The 14,220-nt window shown below is 43.9% G+C and overlaps 1 protein-coding gene across 1 annotated transcript in view; it reads left to right on the top strand.

Moving 5' to 3' along the window:
* The window catches only part of NAV3 (neuron navigator 3), a 787,742-nt gene that overhangs the window by 570,758 nt on the left and 202,764 nt on the right, over nt 1-14,220 (top strand). The window lies entirely within an intron of this gene.

Here is a 14,220-nt window from a genome sequence, read left to right as displayed (position 1 = left end):
TATAGTGGATTTTTTGAGCTCTTGCATGCCATTTGTTTCACAGTGAAGCAAATAAAAGGTTATGAAAAATATGGGCCATGATAGAAGAACCAGATCTAAAACACAAATATCTCCCTTATTTGAAATGACATTAACAATACTGACTTTATTAGGAAAAAATAAATGGAAATACAGTCAATATAAAAATGTATATGCACTTGTATAGCTCCATTTGAACTTCAGAACAAAGCTTTATTTATATTTATAGTTTTCTTTTATGGGAGATTTTTTGGTTTTTTTAACAAAATACCTACTTAATTTATGAAAACAAGCATGTTAATGTGTTTATTCAACAATATATATGAGGAGAATAACATTGGAATCCACTAGGGTTTCCACCCATCCTTAATTGGGTGGGACAATCCCAGCATGGGGACATTAAGTCCCGGTCCCAGGAAGCATGACTCTGGGACAACAATTAGTTCCAGATTCACAGTATCGTGCAGGGTTCATAAAATGGTGGGTTTCCCCTTGCAGGCTGGCAGTGTTTCAGCCTGCAAGGAGCTGCTTGGGGCTGCTAGGAGCAGGATGCAAGGGGCGCCATGTGCATGTGCATGCCTGCACACATACACATGGCCAAGATTGCAGCCAGGCAGTGTGGAGAGCAGCTTTCTGCAGGTAAGTCTATGTGGGGAAGGGGGCATTAAGAGGAAGTGGGAGGGCAGATTAAGGCCCCCACAGTGAGGAGGGAGTGGGGCAGGGGCTGGGCCTGGGGGCACTTTCTAGTCATGGGGCTAGGGCCTTGGGTGTGGAGCAGGATGGAGCTAGGGAGTGCAGGGAAGGTGTGGCTCCCAACTTCTGTGTGCACCCCCCAGAGGGTATGGTGGCTGCACCCCCCTCCCAGATTTGTGAGCAGGGTGGGGGTGGATGCAGGCTGCATGCTGCAACCTCAGGGCTCTACCCCTGCTGCCCTCCCTCTGGGGGCCCTGTGCTGGCCATGCCACCATAAGAAACCAACCCCTGCCCACCCGGCAGCAGTGGGGGCAGTAGTGAAATGGAGTTGTGTCCCCCATTGCTGCTGGGTGGACAACGGGTGTGTAACCACCATGAGCTCCCAGGGGAAAGGCATATGCCCTGCCTTTCCATTTTGAAAAGGTGGTCACCCTTGAATCCACTAAAAAGGATTTTGCTGCTTGTTTTTGTTTACATTTAAAAATCGTTAAACTTTTGTTCCATTTGCATCACTACTTAGAATAATGTATTTCTTCCCCTGTTGAGTAAATGTTTTCTGTTTCAGGCCAATGGAAATCTTCACCTTAACACTGTAAATGTTGTTATTAAAAAATGAAAGTAGTGTTTGTGGTATAACTATTGTATCTTATTTATTATGATAAGGAAATGCAGGTATATAATTGGTTAGACCTGCTTTAGGTATCAAAGTGTTGAAAACATTGTTTTTTTCTTTGTTGCCTTCCTTTGAAAATTAAATTTTAGTTTGGAGCTTTAAAAAACCCAAAAACCTCAGTAAAAGCACAGAAAATTATGCTCCTCACCCTGAAAGAAGCTGTTACCTCAGTTCCCACAGCAATATGCAAATAGATATTTAAAAAAGAAGACTTTTAAAATTTCTGGTTCACCTTCTACTGTTACCAAGGTTCCTCATGTAGTCAACTGTAGTCAGAGTTCTAATGCAGGAGTGCTCAACCCTGGATCTGTGGACCCATGGAATCCAGCCTCCAGGACTCCTTCTAGTTTGGGAAACTTGGCAGTAAGAAGTGATCTCAATTAACACTGCTACCCCTCCCCAACTACCAAATTTCTAAGCTTCATGTGGCTATATCAGGCAGGGTTGGGCCATTGTCATGTGGCTGTATCGGTCTTAGGCCATTGTTGCATTGCCGCATTGGGCCTGGTCTATTTCTGCCTCGCATACCAGATCAGGCCCATGGACAGACCTGGATCCTCCCATCTGGCCTGCAGGGCAAAGAGATTGGGTACCACAGCTCTAATTCATAGGACGTATATAGTCAGTTAAATGAAAACAATCTTAGTTTTTTAGTTCACTGTACACCTTATTTAAAATAACAGGACTTGAAGACTTTCTTCAAAAATAGATGCCAAGGTTAGAAGGAAAGATTTAATTTCTCGTCCACTTCGCTACCACTTTGTCTAGTAGTGACTAGTTGTGATTGATTTAGAAATCTATAAGGAAAACAGTGTAATTTAATAAGGATATGAAAGACAGTTATTGCACAATGTTCTTTCAGGTCTTTTCTCTTAAGAAAAGCAGACAAAAGAAGAGTTAATTTAAAAAACATTTTGCTTTCAGTGGTAGCCTTCCAGGATCTCATAGTCACTTGACCCATTTGGCTCCCTGCAGTCTCCTCTTGATTAATGCAGTCTGAAAATCCTTTTTTTATTCCCTGGAGTATCGAATATTTGCCTGGATCCTGCATAGCCACCATTATCAGCTAAAGATCTACTTCCTACTGAAGCCTACAAACATAAAATAAAAAATAGCTTAGGGGAAGCAGGAAGAATGTAAAGTGCTACCTGAGTTGAATCCTGGTTATTTTTTAGAAGTTTCCGTATACAAATTAAATTCTTCACTTCAGGTTAATATAAAAAGTAGTTCAGTGTTTGTGTAGTTAGTAGGTCTCTTATATTGGTACAGACGCATAAAAAGCCTAAGGCTGAATTGATTCAGTCTTTTCAGGTTAGTCTAAACTGCACAGATTAAATTGAAACAGAAGTGAACAGATATTTACCTTTCATTCGGGAAATGCAGACACATGAGCTATGCATTTGCTTCCTCTTCCTGCTGTCCCCAAGGTCTCTGGGATTTGTGGTCCAAAATTATAGCAGCAGGACTTTGCAGGGTTGCTCATCGCTTCCTCTTCCTACTTACAGGTACCTCTGGGATTTGTAGCCCACAGTCACAACCAGTAGTAGGTTTGAGCAGGGGAAGGGGTTTTTAACCCCTGGCCCCAAACTCCAGCTGGGGTTTTCCTGGGGGGGCAATCTGTCCCCCCATATCCACTCGCAGACTGGGCTGCATCCCCAGCTGGGTTTGCCCCACCCACATCCTTGTTGCTGAGCCCTCACCGCTCCAGCTAGAGAGTAGAGTGGGGCCAGACCTGCTCTCTGGAGCACACAGCATAGCCCAGCCCAGGGCTGGAAAGCATGCTGGGATGCTGGAGGACTGTGATTTAACTTGAACCAGGAAGGGGTCTGGGACAGAAGTTTCATAAACTAGTTTGACCCAAATCAGTTTAATTAATCATTCTTTCCAAATGAGTGGTCTCTGCTTCCTTTAGGGTCCTGTTTCTAGGGTTTAAATGGCCTACATCTATTCAGACTTGGCTCCTGAATTTTCCTATGTTTCCACTGAAAGATTATTAAATCTGCATAATTTCTTCAATGGAAATCAGAAAGGTGTTATTTTATGCAAACTTGTAGAAGCAGGGTCTATTTCCCCATGAGATTACCATCTTGCACCTGGGGAAGAATAAATTGGCTCTTTGTATTTCACAGTGTAGGTCTCAGGGATTGAGTCAGGGACATATGGTTTTCATAGATTTCATAGATATTAGGGGCTAATTAGTATGCGCTGGAACAGAGCTCTGTCACATGTATAGACACCCATAGTTTGTAAGGTGTAATTCTACCTTGCCTTCTGCCTGACTAAGGACTCTTTCAAACTTTACCCACTATGGGCACTTGTACATGTGACAGGGGTTTAGTCCCCTAATTTGAAGTGATGGGTTTATAATTGTGATGATTAAAAACCCACCATGTCAATTTAGGAGCTTCCATCAATGTTACAGTGAGGGGGGGGCCAATCCTTTTTTGTTTGTTTGTTTGTTTTTGGTTTTTTTGCGGAGCCTGCCCATGTCTTCCATGGCCAGAGGCCAAGCTGCTGGTGGGCCAAGCAACCCCTGAGTTGGGGGGGGGGGGGCCCTGGTTCTTCCCTCCATGGTGGTGGCATCTCCTGGGACTGCCCATGTGGGCTGCTAGTGGGCCGGATGCTGCCCAAACTCAGGTTCAGGGAACAGTTGGATCAGGCTGGTGCTGCCTCTGAGTTGAAGCAGTGCTTGCCCAGGCAGCCCCGGGGGGGAGGGGGGCACCACCACTATGGAGGGAAGGACGAGTGCCCTCTGCAGCTCAGAGCCTGCCAGCAGCTTACCCACCAGCCATGGGAGAGTTAGGCAGACTCCGCAGAAAAAAAAAGGATCAAGTCTATTGCTGCTATTTTTTCCTTTTCTCTGATGGAGCCTACCTGTGCAACCTGCTGGTAGGCTGAGCAGCTCTTGAGCTGTGGGGGGCCCTGGTCCTTCATTCCATGGCAGCAATACCCCCAACCTACTCATGTGGGTGCTAGTGGGCTGGGGCTGCCCCAACTTTAGAGGCAGCACCCCACTGGATCCAACTCTTCCTGAAGTTCACCCATTGGAAGCCTGCTGGATGCTGCTCCCCGAGCAGGCTTGGGGAATAGTTGGATCTGGTGGAGTGCTGTCTCTGAGCTGCGGCAGCCCCTGGCCCACTAGCACCACACCTGGGAGGCCCTGGGGTATGCAGCTTCTATGGAGGGAAGGACTGGGGCCTCCCACAGCTCAGGGGCCATTTGGCCCATCAGCAGCTCACCTCCTGGCTATGAGAGATGTGGGCAGGCTTTGCCAAAAAGAAAAAAGATTAAAAAAAAGATAGGGTCCCTTGCCACTTCTGCCATCAGCCCACCTCTCCCAGGGTGGGGGCGAGTTGTCAGAATGCTGCAGTGTTACAGATAGCTACGTTGCAAACTAAACTACCTGTGGATGTGGTTTAGTTTGGAATGTAACAAACACATTTAAATAGCAACAACCCCCGCCATGCAGCGTGCAAAAATGGGCAATTTTTATCATGTGTAGAAGCACCTTATAGCTCTAATCTATGGCACACAAAGGAGCACGAGCTTGTGCAGAGTAGCCACAGAGACCTTAGCTGTTAAATTCCAGTGAGAATCTCTTGAGCATGTGCAAACCACATTCGTTTAAATGTTTATAAATTAGGTGGATTTTCACAAGGAAGGCAAAAAGGTTTAGTCATCTAATGAAGCTAGTGAAGAGACTCCTACTGATTTCAGTGGGATCAGACTGTGACAGTTTTGCATTCTTGTTCACCCAATACTTCCATTAAATTCACTGCAAGTTTGGAGTGTACAAGCCTGGGCTCAGGGCTTGGGTGTTGCTGGGCAGGTGGGAATGTTCATATTCCTGCTTGTAACTCATGTATTTACATTGTTCTGACTGATCTCTTTTTAAAAAGATACTTAAAACTCATTCATGACTGAGGATAATTGGTCCATGAAATTTAAAATGTAAAATCACCTTGTCCTGTTAATTTTTTCATGTTATCAGGTGTAATTATTATTCTCTAATAATCTATTATTGGTCAAATGGTTCAGTTCCTTTGATATTGCTAATCCTAATTGAGATGCTTCTTATGTTGTTATAAGATTTGTGGATATTATTTGATAATTTCTTGTTTAACCTACTTTTTATTCGCTTAACAGTTCCCACGTTAGTAGATATTTAACACTCTAAAACAATCTATAAGTTAGAAAAATTGCATCTTATTTGTGGCAACAGAATGGCCATATTTAAAATATTTTTCTTCTATAGCAACTGTAACACATGTTCCTTTAAATTCATTTGGTCCATTGGTTCTTTTTCACACTGGGAAAAATTCCCATTATTTTCTGGTAGGAGGTACAAGACCAGCCCTGAATGTGACAAAAGGAGGATAACCAATTTGATAGTGCATATTTGAATGGCACGTTTATCTTTATTCTGTGGGTTATCTCTTATATCATGATGTATATAACCTATCACATGCATTATAAATGTGGGTTGAATTGGTAGAAAGACATCCTCCTTCTCTTAAATCTGTTTTGTTTAAACAACAATGTACAGTACTAACTTGAGACTAACGTGAGTCTTTGATTATTGAGAAATATATGTTCTACCTTTTAAATGCATTCTATATGTGTGGATGTGTGTGTGTAACAGAATAAAATACTCTAGAAAAGTGATCAGCTTCTATATACTTTTCTCTAAAGTTGATATAAGCACTAAATTTCATTTAGAAGTTTTAAACCTACATTTCTCTATTATTTAAATTATTTATTAATGTATTTTCTTTTGGCTGGGATTATGCTCCTTTTTAGTGGAGTAGGGTCCAGTAATACTTTCTCTCCCCTATACCACTCATTTGATAATACTCAGAGTACTTGAGCATTGCTATACATGTGCATTTTGATTATAATGTACCTCATGCTGGTGCATACAACATAATTTGCTTTTAAAAATAGATTGCTGTTGAATTAATTTATTTTTAAAAATCAATCTGTGGACAGTGTTTGGAGAAGAAGCATTTTAAGTCAAGTCATCGCAATAGTGCTAAGACATTTTTGTATGAACTTCAATATGACATAACACAGGTTAGCAAGAATGTTAATTTTCTTGCGGGATAAAGATTGCCTTGTGTCCTCTTGGTTTACTGTAAGGTGGTAGGAAACCTTACAGGTCAAGGGATGTAATTACTCCCTTCTATTGAGCACTGGTGAGGTCACATCTAGAGTACTATGTTTAGTTTTGCCCTCCCCCCCCCCGAAATGATGTGGACAAATTGGAGAGAGTCCAGCAGAGGTTGACAAAAATGATGAGGGGGCTGGGGCACATGACTTATGAGGAAAGACTGAGGGAAGTGAGCTTATTTAGTTTAGAGAAGAGGAGACTGAGAGGGGATTTAATAGCAGCCTTCAACTGCCAGAAGAGGTATTCCATAGAGGATGGAACTAGACTGTTCTCAGTGGTAATAGATGATAGAACAAGGAGCAACAGTCTCAAGTTGCACCACCCTTCCTGCATGGTGGAAGGTCCTGCCCAGAGCCCACTCCAGGAACCTGCCAGCTGGGGACCCAGGTAGTGCTTACTGCTGTGCCAGACGGGCAGTAGTGTCTCCATTTCTTCTCTCTGTCTCTCTCCCCATTCCTTTTCCCCTCCCTCCAGAATGTGATGAAACCACCCACCTGGCACAGCAGCACCTCCTACCTGAATCCACAGCTGAGTGTAGGGGCTCCTGGGCTGCTTGTATGCATGATGAGGGTTTAGTTCCCCCCAGTTGAAATAGTGGGTTTTCAATTGTGATGATTAAAAACCCACCATTTCAACTGGGGGTGGGGGAGGGGGATTCTGTCACTGTTACAGCGAGGGGCCCAATCCCTTTTTTTTTTTTTTTTTGGCAGAGCCTGCCCATGGCTGGGAGGTAAATTGCCAGCAGTTCTCGAGCTGTGGGGGCCCCTTGAGGCTGCCCAGGTAGGCTGCTAGCAGGCTGGGTGCTGGCTTGGAGCTGGATTAGCACCTGGCCCATTAGCAGTTCTCCTGGGTAGCCTCAGCGGTGCTGCCACTGCAGAGGGAAGGACTGAGCTCCCTGTAGCTCAGACTACACTGGCAGCTCACCCCTTGGCTGGAGGCAGGCTGTGCTGGAAAAAAAAATAGGATTGAGCACCTTGCTGCTTTTTTCTCTGCCACCGGGGCTTCCAGTGCCCTGTGCATTGTCCCTGGCGCCTGGAGATGGGCTGATTTGTCCCTGATGCAGTGGAGGAAAGCAGCAGGAGGGTGGCTGGCTATGCTGGTGGCTAGAGAAGACAGCGGGGACAGTGCATGGGGCACTAGAAACCTGCCAAGCCCGAGCTGCTTTCAGCACCCCATGCATCATCTCTGTCACCTTCTCCAGCTGCCGGCACACTCAGCCACCCTTCTGCTGCCTCATCATGCTTCCGCAGGGTCAAACTGGGTGAGTTGGCAGCCGGAGAAGGCAATGGGGATGGTCCACAAGGTGCTGGAAGCCCGGGAGGGCTTGGGGATGGATGTATTGCTGCAAGTTGTTAGGTTGCAAACTAAAATACATCAGGATGTATGTTCTTTTGCTACATCACAAAGTCATTTACATTGCAATATGCTGCCGCATGTGTAAAGTGTGATGAAATTAAATTGCAATATGCATCCACGTGTGTAATGTGTAATGCAATTAAACCTCTATCAAAGGGAAATTAAACCACTAGAAAGGGCAATTTTGTCATATGTACAAGTGACCCTGGTGAACTACAGTTTTGGCTAGGTTCTGCAGGGAGGGAACAGAACAGAAGGAAGGAGGGGGAGAGAGATGGAGAGAAGAGGAAAGGAGAGCAGAGAGAAGAAGAAATGGAAAGGAGAGGAGACAGAGACAGAGATGGATATGCTCCTTGACAGGTCCCCAAAACTCATTAAGTGACCCTCCAGCTGAAATATTGTCCAGGATTAAAAAATAAAAAAGATTGTCAAAAACCAAACCAACAAAAACCAAACACCCCCGCCTCCCCCCCACAAACTGGAGTGTCTTGGAAATCAAGGGATATGATTCTTTTGCTATTTGGCACTGGTGAAGAAGCATCCCCTAGAGTACTGTGTCCAGTATTGGGTCTTACATTTCAAGAAAGATGTAGAGAAATTGGAAAGAGTCCTGGGGAGAACAACAAAAAATGACACATGCATGGGAAACATGAGTTAATGGGGAAAGTTTGAAAGAATTAGGTCATTTAGTCTGGAGAAGAGAAGACCAAGCGGGTATTTGTTAACAGTATTCAAATACCTGAAGGGCAGTTACAGAGAGGATAGAGATGGACTTTTCTCTATGACCAAAAGGGGCAGGGCTGGAAACAGTGGCCTCAAACTGCAGCAGAGGAAATTTAGGCTGGAGATCAGGAAGCATTTTTTTTTTACTATGCAGGCAGTCAGCCATCAGAACGGACTATCTAGAGATGTTGTGGAATCTCCATCCTTGGAAATTTTCAAGAAGAGGTTGAACAGACATTTCGTTGGAGTGGCTAGTGAGGGATGATCCTGCGTTGAATAAGGGACTAACCTAGATGACCTCATGAGGACCCTTCGAGGCTCTCTTTCCTATGATCCTAAAGTTAGGCTCCTAAATCTGAATTTATCATATAAATAAGTGGTCTTAAATTAATAAATGTCAAGTACTTTTCTTTTGGCACTGTATCTTTCTCATGACAATCATAAAACATGATCCTCCTGAAACAGTAGAGGAAGCTTTAGGATGGAATGTTGAAATCAATAGAAATTTTACCAGTGAAACAATTGGCCATTTCACTGAAGAGAGAGTCTCAATCTTTAAAAGCTAAGCCTAGTCCAGTCTTGGGAGTATTTGGACCTTGGGTTACAGAATTCTGTACATTTCAAGTTTACAGAGGCAGTGTCTCAGGCTGCAAATGGAGTGAGACGATGTACAGAAGATGATATGTCATTATTCAAAAAAATTAATTTATATAAAAAAGATCAAATACAGTCCCTCAGTATAAAGTTTAACATAATTTATGCAGCTAATTAGTGAGAAGCTATGTGATAGATAATAAGAGCTAACTCAGTGGACTGGGTGGACCTAGAGGAGTTTTCTGACCACTTTCATTCCCAAAGTTTCCTTCATTTCTGCATGACTAATCATTCAATTGGGAATACCCAGTGACGCAGAATCTTAGATAGGCCCCTCATGATTTTCTTATGATTTTGCTGCTGCTTTAAAATTTAGGGAAAAAAAATCACAGTGCTGGTGGCCTTATTAATATCTGTCAGTACAGATACATGACAAGAATGGTTATATTATACTTTTGCTAGTGGATTCCATTATCACAGCGATACATTTAAGCTTGCTACAGTAATGATCTTTCAACCACCCAGATACTAAGAGAAAACACATGTGGATGAAAGCAAAAGTTCTGTCTCATTTATGGATTAGAAACTGATTTCAGTGGGCTGTCAGCAAAATTTCAAAGAAGGGACATACTATTTTATCACGTACAGGAATGATGTGCACAGCTTGAGCTCCAGATGGATTTTGTTAACTCATTATATTAAAGGAGCACTCTGGTTTTTTTTAGAATCATAAACAAAGTTAGGTAGCTGGTTTTTAAAGGCAGATGATATATGGCCAATGCAGTGAGCTAGTTGCTTCTTCCTCAGAAGTACTAAGGAAAGAATGTTGGTCTAATAAAAGGTATCATTTTGGAACCAAGAGTTCTAGTTCTTTGTAAGGAAAGAATTTTGGACTCTCAGCTTGTTATACTGTGTTAAGTACAAACACGATAGTACAGTGGTTAGGATTATAAATTAAACAGACCCAAGCCAGAACTTGGAAATTAATATTTCAGTCTCAGTTATACCAGACTATATTCAGAGCAAAGCACATGATTTCAGTGTTCTCATAGAGTTAGACTATAATTTTAACCATAGAAGGAATTGTAACTAAGAGTAATTTATGTCCACCAGTCCTTTTAGTATCCAAACACATTCTCTGGATGCTGAAATGGCAGGGACAGACTTGAGGGTCTTCTCTCTGTCTGCCCCCAGCCTAGCCATATCATCATAGGGGAGAATCAGTGGTGTTACTCCTGCTCTCCCCACGCAGGCAGACTCTCTATTCAAGCCAAGCCAAGTAGGAGAATAAAGTAGTACCTTATTCCGTCCTTGTCCTCTATAACCCTGATCAAGGGTTGTCATGATCTAATCCAAAGTAAGTGTAACTAATCCATGCTGCATTTATTTAAATGTGCTCTGAAATTAGTAAGGAGTGTAGCAGATTGCTTAATATAAAGAGTACCCCATGAGCATGTCATGCCAGTTCACCAGGATCTGCACTTGAACTTTTAGATGTTGTTTATTATTCATAAAACTATTATTAGTTTGAGATCTTCCAGCCTGAGTGCTAAAAGTCTCTCCTTGTTCCACATTGCTGCATTTGGGATTAATGAAGGCACTTGAGGTGAATGGAACTTCTGGGGGGACTCTCTGGAAGGGCTCCCTTAATTTGGGATTCACTTATCTTGGTCTAGGAAAACCTAGATGTTCATGGTTTCCAGGCATACTGGAAAGGCCAGTCAATTTATCTCAGCATTTAAGCAGGATTGAAATGACTGACAGTAGGATTTGTATGGAAAATATGTGGGCTAGGAGGCTATTTTTAGGAACTTTGTGATGTTTGCTGAGTAGTGGAGGATGTCATCTGTAAACTTACTGAGGATGCACCCATGCCATCTTCCAGATCACTGATGAAATTAAATGAAACTGGTTCCAGGACCAAACCTTGGGGCACGCTACTTGATACTGGGTGCCAACTAGACAGTTTGCAGATGACATCAAGCTGGGGAGAGTAGTAGATACACGAGAGGGTAGGGCTAAGGTTCAGAGATAGCTAGACAAGTGCTTAGAAAAGGATTTCTTGTGGAACTGCTACATGATTTTTTCTGGGACTGAGTTGTGGCTGATGGGTCTGTAGTTCCCCAGATTCTCCTTCTTCCTTTTCTCTAAAGAGGGGCACCATATTTGTCCTTTTCCAACCAGTTGGGACCTCTCCCAGTCTCCATGAGTTTTCAGAGATAATGTCCAGTGTCTCTGCAGTCATATTGGCCAACTCCCTCAGCAGCCTCGGGTGCATTGTGTCTGGCCTCATGGACTTGTACATGTCCAGCTTTTCCAGCTTGTCCTAACCACTGTTGTCTACTCATCTTCTCCTGAAACTGGGATCCCAGGTGCAGTAGTCTGATAGCTGAACTTGCCTGTGAAGGATGAGGTAAAAAAGGCATTAAGTATTTCAGTCTTTACTGCACCGTATGTCTTTAGGTTGTCTCCCCAGTTTAGTAAGGGTTCCATCTTTCCCTGATCTTTCTCTTGTTGCTGATATACTTAGAAAAACCCTTTTTGTTACCCTTCACATTTCTCACTAGCCACAACTCCAGATGTACTTTGGCCTTCCTGGTTTCATCTCTGCATGCAGGAGCAATACTCCCTAGTCATATGTCCAAATTTCCACTTCTTCATTTTTGGTGTTTAGCTCATTGAAGAGTTTCCTGCTAAGCCGAGCTGGTCTTCTGCTATACTTGCTAGTCTTCCTGCACATCAGGATAGTCTGTTCCTGTACCCTTAGTAAAGTTTCTTAAAACTACATCTGGCTCTACTGGACTGTTGCCCCCCTCAGACTGGCCTCCCAGGGGATTCTGCCCATCAGTTACCTGAGTGAGTTGAAGTTCGCTTTTCTGAAGTCCAAAGTCCTTACTCTGCTGCTCTACTCCCTTCCTTTCTTCTGGATCCTGAACTCAGTCATTTAATGGTCACTGCTGTACAAGTTGCCATCTGTTTCTACATTCACCACCAATTCTTCCTTGCTTGTGAGCAGTGGATCAAGGAGAGCGTGGCCCCTAGTTGGCCTCTCCAACACTTGCCCCAGGAAGTTGTTCCCAACACTCTCCAAAAACTTCTTGGATTGCTTGTGCACTGCTCTATTGCCCTCCCAGTAGATATCAGGGTAACCCAGGTTCCCCTTGGGAACCAGGGCCCATGATGTAGAAATTTCTGCTTAAGTCTTTGAAGAAAGCCTCATTCACCTCATCCTCCTGGTTTGCTGGTCAATAACAAATGCCCACCATGACATCACCCTTGTTGTTCTCTCCTCTGACCCTAACCCAGAGACCCTCAAAGGCCTATCTTCAGTTTCATACTGGAGCTCTGAACAATCATACGGCTATTTTACATAAAGAAAAATTTCTCCTCCTTTCTCCCCTGCTTTTCCTTCCTAAATGGTTTATCCCCATCCAGAGTAGTACTCTAGTCATGTGAGCTATCCCATCAAGTCTCTGTTATTCCAAGCACATCATAGTTCCATGACTATGGGAGGACTTCAGTTTCTACCTGCTTCTTTCCCAGGCTTCATATATTCATGTACAGACACCTGAGGTAACTAAATGATTGCCTTGCTTTCTCAGGAAGAATTAAAATGTCTCCCCTTTTGCTCCCTCCTGCTTGTGCTTCCTCTACGTCACCTTCTTTCCCACTTACCTCAGTACTTTGGTCTCCATCTCTTGGTGAGCCTAGGTTAAAGCCTTCCTCACTAGGTTAGCAAGCCTAACTGGAAAGGTGCTTTTTCCTCTTTTCATCATGTGGATCCCTCCCAACAATCCTTCTTCTTAGACAACATCCCATGGCCAAAGAAGCCAAAGCCCTCATGATGACAACATCTGCCCAGCCATATGTAGTTCTGCATGATGTGTCTGCTCCTGCCCAGGACCTTCCCACTGACCAGAAGGATCAAAGAGAAAACCACCTGAGCCCCTCTTCCCTTTACCCTTGCACCCAGAGGCCTGTAGTCACTTTTGGTCTGCTCAGGGGCTCCCCTGGCAGTATCATTGGTGCTATATAGATGAGCAGTGTTGGGTAGTAGTCAGAGGGGCAGATGTGGCTTGGTATTCCTTCTGTGACATCTTAGATCCAGGCTCTGGACAAGCAGCAGACCTCCCAAAACAAAAGGTCAGATCAACACATGGATGCTTCTGTTCCTATGGAAGGGAGTTGCCAACCACCACCAAGGGTGTTGTAGTGGTATCAGACCTTCCAACCCTGGGGAGGTCTGGCCTGGCCCCTTCCACTGATGCAACATGCTCCTTCCCCTCTGTTGATAGGGTTCCATATCTGTTCTCCAGCCAAACCACTGCAGGTGAGGATGAAGACTTCTGCTGGCTGTTGGAGTTCTCAAGCTTCCAGCTTCCACCTTCCTGGGAGTTCAAGTCCTCTTGCTTCTCCAGCACCACCTCTGGCAGTCCTTCCTCTGCAGTCCTAGAAGTCTCCTCCAGCTTTGTATTGATGAACTTCTCATGGCTGAGGATGCGTCAGAGCCTTGCCACCTCCTCCTGTAGGTCTCTTGCCTGCTCCTGGAGAGACACCACCAGGAGGCACTGCTCACATTGCAAGCACTCCTACACCTGACTGTTGCTGGAAGGAACCTGCAAACCACAGTTCCCACAGCACCAAACCAGCACTTGGATGGAAGCCTAAGTAATTTCATCATTTGCTACTGTTCTGTCCTTTCTCCCAATTATTATTACTTAACATTCTTAAAGGCTTACCATGCATAATAAATAATAAATCTGGAATTTTTGCATATTTTTGTGTTTCAGATACTAGTTGAAGAACTAAATGGTATACCTGGGAACTAATATGTTCAGGGGATGGGCACTCTGAAGTGCTTTGGGTGCGAGTACAAGGCAGTCAAGGGGAAAGAGACTTAACGGTGGAAGTCTACTACAGACCTCCCAACCAGGGAGAAGAGCTTGACCAGGAATTCTTGGGTCAGCTCACAGAGGTAGTGAAGGCTAAGGAT

This window comes from Crocodylus porosus, unplaced genomic scaffold, assembly GCF_001723895.1.
Source record: "Crocodylus porosus isolate Cpor-Errol unplaced genomic scaffold, CroPor_comp1, whole genome shotgun sequence".
In the NCBI taxonomy this organism is placed as follows: Eukaryota; Metazoa; Chordata; order Crocodylia; family Crocodylidae; genus Crocodylus; species Crocodylus porosus.
The sequence above is the reverse complement of the archived record's forward strand: the minus strand, read 5'-3'. Positions and strand labels throughout refer to the sequence as shown.